This window comes from Paramisgurnus dabryanus, chromosome 6, assembly GCF_030506205.2.
Source record: "Paramisgurnus dabryanus chromosome 6, PD_genome_1.1, whole genome shotgun sequence".
Taxonomy (NCBI): Eukaryota; Metazoa; Chordata; class Actinopteri; order Cypriniformes; family Cobitidae; genus Paramisgurnus; species Paramisgurnus dabryanus.
In genome coordinates this window covers 6,219,606-6,232,060 of record NC_133342.1, presented here as the reverse complement: position 1 = coordinate 6,232,060, position 12,455 = coordinate 6,219,606, and the positions used below count along the sequence as shown (strand labels likewise).

Below are 12,455 nucleotides of genomic sequence, written 5' to 3'. Positions count from 1 at the left end.
ATAGAAAACAAAGAGAAATGTGTTGATTAGTTAAAAGTAAGTTGCTTTGCCGAGTATGGTGAAAGAGTCACATTTATAATTTAAATGGTAAAAGTACCATGTAATGATTAAATTTTAATAGTTTGGTATATACAATGTTGTATTTATGTAACATTTTATTTAAACATAATATGGCTTTATTATAGGCATAAAATGTGAACTATGAAGGCACCACAATTGAAAGGTTTAATGCCTGGAACATCATCGCTGTATTTTCACAGGTTTTCGCGCAACTCCAAAAAAAAAAAAAAATTGTAAATTGAACATTATGTTTTTAAAACTGTTTGTCTGTCTATGCTATGAATGTATTATGAAGAACAGAAAAGACAGTTAAAGCCGAAGTTGACTGGATCGAAATGATTTATATAGCTGCTGGCTTCAACACATCTGAATTCTTCATTCTTTCATTTTTTTTTTACTTCTCTACCAAACACACTGACTCACCAAACAGACATCTAGACGAACACATGACCGTTAAACACACATTCAGAAAGAAATTTCCTTTAAATCTGTTGCAACAACTAAAAACTAAAAAAATACTTGACAAATTAATTTTGACTGCATTTCCACCTCTTCTAATATTTTTTTCAACAGGTACTGGTTCGCAATAGTGAAAACTATAAGCACTTCTTGTATTATTGTCTACCTATGACAAATCGCTTCATTATTTCCTAATCTTTGTAAGTCACTTTGGATAAAAGCATCTGCTAAATGTAAATGTGCAATCCCCATCTCTCTCTCTCTCTCTCGCTCTCTCATATCATCATCATGTCCAACTAGACATCGTTTATAAATTAGTTAAGAATACAAAGCTTAAGAAAGTTAGTGTTGAATTGTGTAGCTGTGTAAAGTAACATGATCGGGTGTGTCTGTTTAAAGTGTCCGTGACTGGTTGTGGCTTTGTAAAGTGATTGGGAAAGTTTGTGTAAAATGAATGTGATTGGGCGTGTCTGGGTAAAGTGATTAGGTGTGTTCGACTTTAGGTGAGCGGCTGACTTAAAGCAGTGCATGCCAGTTAGAAATTTGTCCGATTTGAGCTGGTCGCCTGGCACTGAAGGCATGTGAGTGTGACGTATGGTTTTACAGGTGCAGTGTGTAGATCTAATGGTAAGATTGCGAATTGCAACCAACCGCTCGGATCACAGCTCACAGTCCACGAAACCCAAAGACAAGCTACGGTAGATGCCACAGAATAAACATGTTATCGCCTGAGACAACATATTGAATAAACGTGATCGTACAGCGGTTTGTCTGTTTAGGGCTGCTGTAAAACATATTGCAGTGCAAAATGGCAAATTCCATGTAAGGGGGCCCGCGGTGTATGCACTGTAAAAAAAATCCGTAGAAATTGCAGCTGGGTTGCCGGTAATTTACTGTAGATTTAAATTTATGTTTTTAACTGGCAACATTTTGTTCAAAGTTAAATGAACATTAAACATTTACAAGTCTTTGTCTTTATAGAGTAAAACTAAAAAAACAGCATCAAGCAAAACATTCTGGGAAACAAAATCTGAAAAAAAAAAACAGAAAAAGGTTGATGATGACTTCTGGTTCCCAGAATGCTTTGCATGAGGCTGTTATTGTATAGTTTTATTCTGTAAAGATAAATACTTGTTAATATTTAAAATTGATTGAACTGTGAACAAATTCTTGCCAGTAAATTACATAAATGTAAATCTACGGTAAATTACCGGCAACCCAGCTGCAATAGCATTGTAATTTCTACTGAATTTTTTTACAGTGTGTAGATAAAAACGTTTCATTCTAAGAAAATAAAAACAATACATTTCAATTTATGAGGTCTTTATACACCACTGAAAATATAGTTATGTATATTATATTGCATTTATTACAATAAATCCTCATAAAATTGACACACTGCACCTTTAAAATACCGCATGAGCATTTCGAAAGTATCCGGCTGTTGAGTCCTGTTGATGACACAGCTCTTCGTGATTGCATTATAAATGTATGATTTATAACAGTTATAACTCATTTATATACATGAATATGTGGGCGGGGATGTGGGTATGTACAATAAAGGATTTGATTAATTCACTTCCCATTCTGATTCAAATAATCACTTCTTGTTATGAGGAGGCATCCCTGTCTAAACAAGAAGTACAATGTTTGATCTCAAGTTTTATTTCTTACAGCAAATGATAACATGTCGTAGGCAGACATCCAGATGAGCTAAATGTGTGTCTTTAACTACTTATTGTCATTTCCTGCATGGCAGGAAACACCGTTAAAGTATTTTAGTTTTGTTATCTATCCTCAGCCGTGAAAAATGCAGGCGTTTAACAGATTAATAGATAAAAATGATTTGTTTGCCTGTACTTTTATAAAGAAGTGATTGGGAATGTGTAAAGTAAAAGTGGACATTAAGATAAATTCCCCCGATAAGGTTGAAAAACCACTAGAGATCTCAATTTGACTCATGTGGCTTTCAAGTTGAAAAAAAAAATTCAGGCTTATTTTGAATCATTCGAAATAGGAAAGTCACACCTGAACATGAGGCACAGACAGGAAGTTCGCCTTCTGAACAGGAAATGAAAACCAAGCACTGACAAAGACAACTGTTAGCACCTTTATCAACCTTTTCAATGTGGATTATTACATGTCGCCTTTGCTTGGTTCCTTTTCTAGCTCTCGAGCCTGTGCTAACAAAAGATGCACACTGAAATAGCCAGACGTTTTCAATGCTAAAACATTTTGCATTTGATGACTACGTCCCTTCCCTTGCTCTCCTGACTGAGCATCAGTATGTGTCAGGATACTGTGAATTGCGCTAGCTGCTGTGCATCAGCACTTACTAGGGATAAGAATATTTGTGCTAGAAATTTCAGGCATCATTCGACTCATAGAAAGCACAATATCTCACCGTCCCAAGCATCAAGCTAAGCGAAAATATAATCTTCTATATTATTCATAAAATAAAATAAATTGAAGTTTTTGTAAATATTTTGCAGCTTCTGGTAAAGATAGAAAGCGAGGCATACTGCCTTCAAAGCTTTAGTATCACCTTAAAGGGGTCATAGCATGAAAATCTGATGTTTTAGTGCAATAATTGGATCCCCAGTGCATCTATCAACCAAGAAAATGTGAAAAATATCAACCCAGTAACTTAATTTTGGTAAACTATTCTTTGCAAGCATGTGAAAAATTAGGTTTTTCAGATTTCGCCTGTTTTGTGATGTAGGTAGCAAGGCCAATTACAATAATACCGCCCCCTTAATATGCACTATCCAACCATGGCACTGCCATTTAGTGCAGAGAGAAAGAGAGAGAAAAAAAATAATGGATAGCACAATTGAGTTTCAATTTCAACAAACCATCATCATTGTGATCGGTGTTTTTTGTATTTCATCAGCTCATTTGCATTTTAAACGACACCCAAAAACGGCACACTTTCAATGGGAATTTTAACATGCTATAATTCATTATCTGTTGGGTATTTTGAGATAAAACTTCACATATGCACTCTGCGGACGCCGAAGACTTATTTTACATCTTAAAAAAATCTCGTAATATGACCCCTTTAAAGACACTATGAAATATGTAGGACCAGGAACCAAGCTCTGTGTGATCTGTAAGGACCAGTGTGAAGCTCTGGGTTCGTAGTTTTAAAAGTCACCAGCCATGTTTCAGATGTCCTTGACAGAAGCAGCATTGTGCTGCCCTACTTTACTGATTTATGGCACACATTCAGTGCTGTACGGCCTTGTGTTACTACAATTCACAGTTTCCAGCACTGCCCTACATCACAATGTTCTGAGTCAAAAACCACTGCGTCCCAATAAAATTCATATTGATGACAATACAAGCTGTCCATGCACACACTACAAGATCTCCAAATAGTTATTTAGTATATGTGGGCATCACTTTATTATTTAAATGACATGATCGTGGGGAACTGGGACGTTAGATGTGTTGGGACGGTGTGAAGATGATGGTTATGTTTGCCATCAGTCTAAATTTAACAGACAGCATCATTAACCAGTATACTTTTACTCACTGTCTTTATTTAGAATAAAATCCTGCACAGACTTCATGTCTTTTTAACCCTTGCTACAAATCTCATTTTTATACTTGCTTTTTGGTAGTTTCAAACATAATCTCATGTAGCCAGACCTTCAAACTGACAGCAGAAGCTTTGGACTCCAAAGTAGCTTTCACTGACCAAGGACCGGTCAGAAGGCCGTCTGGCTGACATCTAAAGCAACCAATCACAGTTCAGCTTTGTTTTCTGAGAGCGCAACTGGCTTTTAAAAGGCATGGGAGATGAGACTCTCATTGGTTTATTGCATGTTACGCCCCAAAACACACCCACTACTCATTACGAGAACATCCCTTTTAGACTGTGTGCCAGGCGCAAATACCTTTTTTCCCATCGTTAAACTAGCAAAAGTGGATTCGGACACGCCCTTAGTAAACTTGTGCCGTGCGCTTTAGACCATACGCATAGATTGTTAAAAAAGGGTCATAAATGATACAATTTAGTTGGTTATTTCTTTTTATGAGGTTTAATTGCATAGAATTTATTATAAATTAATTTATTGTAAAAAAAGTCCTGAAATAGGAGCCCCCCTGGCACCATCATTGCTCCTTCCCCAGTTTGAGAACCACTTCCTTAAGTGTTTCCAACTTTGTGCCATATGCATCAGACGTTCAGCCAACGATCAGAACCTGAGACTAGTACTAACTACATTAACAAAAACATTTTTGATGAAAATATAAGCAGTTCGAAACTCACTGCAACAATGCCAGCAAGTAGTTTTGCATTTAAAAGATGTCTAAAAGCTGTACAAACAAGGCTGGTAGACATCTAACCATGGCTCAAAAATGAAATAAATAAACCATTGAAATCTGTTTAAATGTAGGTGCAGTAATAATAGTGGTGCTTATCTTAGCTTTGTCATTATTAATCTTTTTAAATATCAATCAATGTATATTTGTGTGTTGTGCTGTTGCGTGATCAAAAACGCCTATACGCTTGTTAAGTCTGAAGTCAACTTCCAGGTCCAAACGCTCTATCACATGCCTTAAGGAAACAACAAACTAAACTTATAAACAATCACAGTGCAGTGTAAAACTACAGAAATATAGGGATCCTAAGCTTTATCTTCATACTGAAATCCCAGATGTCCTGAAAGTAATTAACTCTTTCCCCGCCATTGACGAGATATCTTGTCAATCTGCAATACCGCTATTATCCACCAAGTCTTCCACAACTTATAAAAACCAGAAGTATTGCCCTAGGGTAGGGATGCACCGATAGGATTTTTTTGGGCCGATACCGATACCGATTTAAACAGACAACTTCTGGCCGATACCGATGCCGATACCGATATTAAACACTTGTATACAATACTATACAGTTGGTCTATTTGCTAGTTTATTTCTGCATCAAATTATTTTACTGAACATGGATTTGATCTAATTAACATTCAACTGACCAACATAATAAGAGAGGCACAAATTAAGCTAAAACAAATATAATAAGACAGCATGACAACCTTCAAAGGTTGTTTTGCTATTCATCATTTATTTTATAAACAACATTAACTTGTTTTTTTACATATAATGGATTTCTTTATGCATTCAATTAATAAACAATCGGTATCGGTCTTTCTCGTGCTATTGCCGATATGCCGATGGTTTCAAATTCATCAAAAATCGGCCGATAAATATCGTCGGCCGATACATCGGTGCATCACTACCCTAGGGCAAACAGCTGTATGTCCGTGTATGTTTTAAAGATCGTTCTGCATCTCATCTCTATCAAAAGTCCTTCACAAAAATGGAATTATCTCAGCTTTTTGCTCAAAAATTTGTGTTTTTGATGAAACCTACACATATTTCAGAGGTGATAAAAACAGAACACATGAAGGTAGGATGAAACTGATTTTTTTGTTTGAAAGCAGAGGGTCTGTTCTTTTATTTCATATATTGTATGTTTATATATTTAAAAAGGAGCATTTTCTGGAAAGCATTAAACTTTTGTTAAAATCATGAAAAATGCTGGCGGTGAAAGAGTTAATAGTTTAAAGTATTGTTAAAGTATCATTGTCTGGGACGCTGTGAGCTTGGAGAATGTAGTGTACACAAGTTTATAAAAATATAGCTTAAATGTGTGATATAAATAAATAGCGCTCATAAACGGCTGTTGAGGTTGCACTTTCATATGAAACAAGTGCTTGGATCCGAAAGGCTTGGACCTGAAATTTTTTTTTTTTAGGTCATGAAAAAAACAGAGTATATTAAAAACAGACTAAAGTCTTAAAATGAAATTCTGAGATAACAACACTTAATAATACGATATTAACGATATCAAGGCTGCATTTTTACAAAATGGTCTTTACATTAAGTAGGATGATATTGTGTAGAAAACAGCACCGGTACAGTACTGTGCAAAAGTCTTGGGCCACAATGCTACCATTAATTTTGTTGTTTTGCAATTGTATAGTGATCATATATAATAATTTTTCAGTCTCTTTATTAGAATACAACCAGAAAATACAGGAAATGTGTATGTAGTATTAAAAACAGTCTAAAAGTATAAGCCGAAGTGTCAAGTATTTAGGGTAAACTCCCCTTCCACTTCAGCAATAGCAGGAAACTGCTAATTTCCTTATTTCTAATTCTAATCGAATGACTTCAGGACTTCAGTCTCCTCAAAAAATCTTAAGATGTGTTTTGTGGCAAGAGAGGTTGCACAAAATACTGACTGATGCCTGAAGAAGATTTTTAAAAATGTTTTGTTTTTAATTGTGTGTGTTTATATTTCCTGTATTTTCTGGTTGTATCTTAAAAAAGAATGAAAAATTAATATGGATTGACATTAAAACTTTGCTAAAACAACAAAGCTGATGATGGTGGCCTAAGACTTTTGCACAGTATTGTATATCACAAATAAATGACTTTAGCTAGGTTTTCACAACTCTTTATTAGAAAAAATATTACCAGCTTTTTTTATTTTAAACTCTGCGCAGGTACCAATTTAGGAAATAAACTTGTTTCACTTGCTGATTCTTTTTTTAAAAGCAGTGAAAAAACAGGAAGTTTATGAGTAACAGCGAGTGAGAAGTTCTCAGTTTGCAAACGTCCTCTTTTGGAAAATTTGCAAAATCTCCTTGCAAAATCTAACAAAGCACAACACTGTTTGACCCAATGTGTGTTGAGAAAGAAACTTCATTTCAGCACGTCGAGAGAAATAGGAAAAGTAAAGAAAAACTAAGCTCATAATGACTTAACAGAACAACTGTTCGCACCCTCCCGCCAAATATTAACACCCGCTACAGATGTATCGCAGTAAACAAAACAACAATCCGAAGAGTCCATTCAGCATCACATTTCCTTATTTAACATTTAAACAGTTTAATGCTATTATAAAACAATCTGACTAACAATAAAATGGCTTTTGAAGCACCGTTGCTATTCACAAGACATATATACATACAGTAGGATATACATCACAAATTATTCGAATTAAATACAATTAAAATTATTTAAAAATAAAAAAATGTGGTTAAAGGTAAGAGAAGAATGATCAGTAGATTTTAGGACTCTACGTCACCAAACACCCATAAAACGGAAATTAACAAAGTGTTAAAAACTTGTACGTAAACAGCACCAAAATAGTTTGAATATTGCTGCATGTTCATAAGAGAAAAAAACGAAACAGTCATGCATGTTAAAATAAATGAATACATTTTTAACCATAAATTTAACAATATTTTCTACAGTGTATAAATATGTTAAGTCACCCAACCCAACTAATTAAAAGATTGGCTAATTAAATAAATCTTTATAAAGTCGGTGAAAATTCTAAACCATAAATATCTTCCAAAATAAATATATATTTTGTTATAAGCAACAGATCCACCATTAAAAATTTAAAGTGCAATATCTACATAACTAAACGGCTCATTACATAATACAAGCACGGAATAATAAAAAATCCCTACAAACCATAAATAACTTGTGAGTAACAGAGGTATAAATTTAGTAAGCACAATACATTTAGTAAAGCAGTTAGTTCTTACCCGCGTGTTGTGCAAGAGCTGTATCTCCACTGAGAGAGAGACAGGAACTCACACATGGGTCACCAAACCAATGTGCCTCACCGCAATGCATTCTGGGTCAGTAGTTAACGTATGCTCTCTGTGTGTCGCAGTGCACAACCAAACGAAGAACAGAGAAAAGCATGCAAAACACTTTGCTAAAAGACTTACGCGCGCGCGCACGCGTGTGTTTATGGTTTCAATGTGTGATCACATGATAAAGCACAGACAGAAGCAAATGTGTGTGTGCAGCGATCAGTCTCTCGATCACCATGGAAACCTGTTTTATCTTATTTGCATCTGGGTGGATGAGCCGCAGAGAGCTGTGTCATCTTCCCCTTTAGAAAAAAAGCCCTCGACAGAGACCTCAGAAGTTTGACAGCCAATCCACACCCGTATAAACATTTACTTTAATCCGGAAATCCACACTGGATTCATAGATTTCACACATTAAAACATTTTCTTATATTCCAGTAATCCACATTGAATTCACACATTTAGTGGTGGTTTCGTGGGAAGGGACTAGGCCTTAGTTACATTAGAAGTCATTTTTACAAAAAAACCTTACTAAAACAATACTGGTGTGCATCTTGAGACAAAACAATAGCACTGATATATCTCAAGATATGTCTGTACAAGGTGTTTTTTTAAAGGAAGGCAGCTCAAATATGCATTTTAGTCTGAGACTAGGATAAATCCTGTCTGGGAAACTGCCCCATAAACATTTACCTTAATCCAGAAATCCACACAGGATTCACACATCACAAACATTTCCCATTTTTCAGAAATCCACACTGGATTCACACACATTTAGATCTCGTACACAACTGCAAACTTTCGGGAGTGACAACCGCATTTAAATGCTGGAGTGAATCCCCTAAATGTTCGTTTCATGTCTGTACAGAAAAAGATTCACCCCTTAAAATGTGATGATTGACACAGAGATAACCATAGCAACGTCTCACGTGCTTATCACTCACAGCTTTAACCAACATAATTTAACAGCGTTATGTTTTGCAATTAACCTCCGTCTTGGTGTTGTGTAATTGTATGCATTTGTGAGGCTGCTACACAGCGCGCTGTCTTGCAGTGTTGCCGGGTCCTCATCTTTTTGTACTTGCATACTGTTTGGGTACTTTACTGTTTACAGTATGTAGTAGAGCCCGGCCGATATATCGGCATGCCGATATTATTGGCCGATATTAGGCATTTTCCAAACTATCGGTATCGGCATTCATAATGGCCGATAAATGAATATATACTTCATTAGATTTCCTCACTGTTGGTGTTTTTGACAGAACGCTCTGAATCAGTAGCTGCTGGCGGGGTCCAGATTTAGGCGAAATATGTCTCCAGTCCTATTCAAAGTTATATTTATGAACCAAGTCTCTGAAATAGGAAAAAATATTGGCCGATATATCGGAACATCGGATTTAAAAACCCCAAAACATTTCTATCGGTATCGGCCTTCAAAATCCTTTATCGGTCGTGCTCTTGGGTGCCAGCCGAACTTAGCCCCGCCCACAACATTTCAGGTCAGGAAGTTCGGTCTGGTGTCGCTCAGTTGTGGCGCAACTTCTCGAACCAAAGCTGGTGGAACCCAGTGTTTCCGCTAAAAACGTTCTACCGTGGCGGCCCGCCACGCCTAAAACATCCCCGCCACGCCTTCGGTTGTGGATAGAAGGGATACAGCAAATGAAATCTTGCCGGATGAGCACTGTTTTATCCTAGTCCTTCACCCAAACCCAACTCTAAACACAAAATTTCACCCGATTGTAGGATGTATTTGTATCTTATTTAGCCAGAGCCGCTGTTTTCATCCTAATAATCCTACCTCCAAATCTAATCATTAACTTTTCTGCATTTGCTGTATCCCTTCTAGACAAAACCCGCGGCAGCTCCCAAAATAAATAGCCCTGTCAGACTGGCTGTCTTTAAAAATAAATAAATTCCTTTCTGGATTCCCGTTGTAAACTCATTTATAAATAAATCGCCTAAAATATCATAATTTACCCCATGGGTTTAGTTTAATGCACAAATAGATTTAAATCAACAGATGATGATTAGGCTACGTCTCTGTTTTGAGAAATAATAATAAAATAAATAAGCCTACACGAAATATGTTACACTTAAATAATTATCAGATTGACAAAACGCATAAAAAAGTATTTGAGTTTCTGTTCTTTTTTGTGACGCGCTCTAAAACCAAAGCAGCAGAAAGCGTGTCAAGTTTTTAATTATTTTAAATAAGCACAATGTTTTCTCCTTATTGTGAGTTTACACAAATAAACATACAACATTTACAGTTCCGTATGTTGTTTTACTTTTATCTGTATGACAATAAATTTAGGGTAATTTAAGGTGCAAGGTCATCACGCGTATGATGTTCACCGGCGCATGTACACCGACGCAGCGCAGGGCTGCGAGAAATGACATAATTAAACTTTCGATTTAACATATTACGAGTTTTTTGGACATTCATTTGTAATCACTGTACTCATATTATCAACTTATCTGGCCATTAGTTATTCAGTATAGGCTATAAACGCAGCGCGCTGCTGACCACTCAGCTGTCAATCTTCTGTGCTTTAGATCGACACTCACAAAGTTTCACATTAAATGATAAGATATTTGTCTAAAAACAAATAGTTAAATACTGAATACTACTTATATGCGACTACAAGACATTAATAGTCGAATCTGTTTGGAAGGAAACTTACATTATTCCTGTGGTAAGAGAAGTACGTTGGTAATAAAAACTTGAGGCAGAAGGTGAGACTGTTTCATCTGTTTCAGATAGGAGGGTCGGGGTACCCGCGGGTAAAACGCATAATATTTGAGGTAACGAGTGTAATAATATTAACGTGTCATTTGCATTGTAGATGCAGGTCGGGACTCAATAGAGTTAATTGCGGGTCTAACATTCAACAACACTAAAAGGTTAGACCCTTAAAGGTTTATATTTAACTGCGCGATTTGCGGTGTGACCGGGTCTGGGTCTTTATGTCAAACAGGCAGGGTGTGGAATAAAATTGCTGCTGATGTCGGATAACTGTTCGGATGTTCTGTCAATCAAAGCGGTGCGGATAATCAAACAGGATTGTGCGTGACTTTGCTACAGCTCTGTAACGCTAAACACAAGCACGAACTTGCACACTACATTAAAACTAAGATCCGTACGAAGCTATAAAACGTATTTTTTAAGAAAATACAATTTAGATCAAACATTGAAAAGCAATATGCTATAAATATAAGGAAAAGTAAATGACAGCATGAAAATTATAAAAAAATACATGTTAGTTTACTGTAGCCTATTTTCTACATTTAAAAAAATTATGTACATTTATAATCATCATGGGCGCCCCCTGCCGCCACAGCTGGAAAAAATCCTAGAGGAAACACTGGGAACCATTCAATTTGTCAGGGCTTTATACGATGATGGACAAATGATCAACAATAACATTCAACCCCGTTTACAACAAAGATGGGTGGCGCTGGAGAATTGAGATGTGAAGATTTTGCCATCAAGTCTGTTCTAGAAGATATCGACAGTGCATTGATTTTAAAAGAGGAACAAAGAAACGGAACAGAAATAGTTTTTTGCCGTCCCTATATGGGATTCTGCAAAAGTTTAATTTATCAGCTAGCTCCGATGGTCGCTAAGAATATGGGACACAATGAAAGTGAACAACTCCGCATGCACGACAACATGGATATAACTAAATCACAATGTCGTGATATGAATGAAATGTTGTAAACATAGTAGGTGTCGATGTACGTTCGCTAACTCTGACTTAGTAAAATCATAATGTTAGTCTCATTGTAGCAAAATAACTAGCAGTTCAGGTCAGGCTGCAAAAGGACAGACGTAATTTCAACATACGTCACACACTCGGTTGATCTGACTTGTTGTGAGTTCGGTTAAAACACGTCCCATGATCACAGCCCAATGGAGCAGTCTCAGACTCAAATTTTCGGCTACTGTTTATGGCTTTTGGCTCATGAAGCAATCAAGTTTTTGGTGTTATTAAAGTGTTAAGATGGCGGTCCCAATATTTTGATCTTTGTGGTAAAGCATTTGGATTTATTTCGGTTTATTAATGGATTTTTCTTGTTTGCAGTTTTTTATTTCCTGCAAGATCTGGTAACACTAGTCAGCAAACCCTCGTGCCTCTGTCATTTTCGGCACCATGCGTACAGAACACTTTTCCCCCTTCTAGGCACTTATTTGTTCAGAAGAGAGACCTGTCATGTCCATGATGCACGTTTACACACTTTATTAACTACTAGTTGTTCAGTTTGGTTACGTACACACTTTGCCCAGTTTCTGTAAATGCGGTTGTCACCCAC

The 12,455-nt window shown here is 36.3% G+C and overlaps 1 protein-coding gene across 2 annotated transcripts in view; it reads right to left on the bottom strand.

Annotated features, from left to right (window-relative positions):
- The window catches only part of mbnl1 (muscleblind-like splicing regulator 1), a 74,302-nt gene that overhangs the window by 57,684 nt on the left and 4,163 nt on the right, over positions 1-12,455 (bottom strand). Inside the window, exon 1 of one of the 2 annotated variants that reach the window (XM_073814902.1) lies at positions 8,088-8,238. The exons of the other annotated variant lie outside the window; for it this stretch is intronic. The gene's annotated coding sequence lies outside the window, so the exon portion shown is untranslated. Of the gene's footprint in view, positions 1-8,087; positions 8,239-12,455 lie in introns of those variants that run through there. 2 annotated transcript variants of the gene reach the window in all.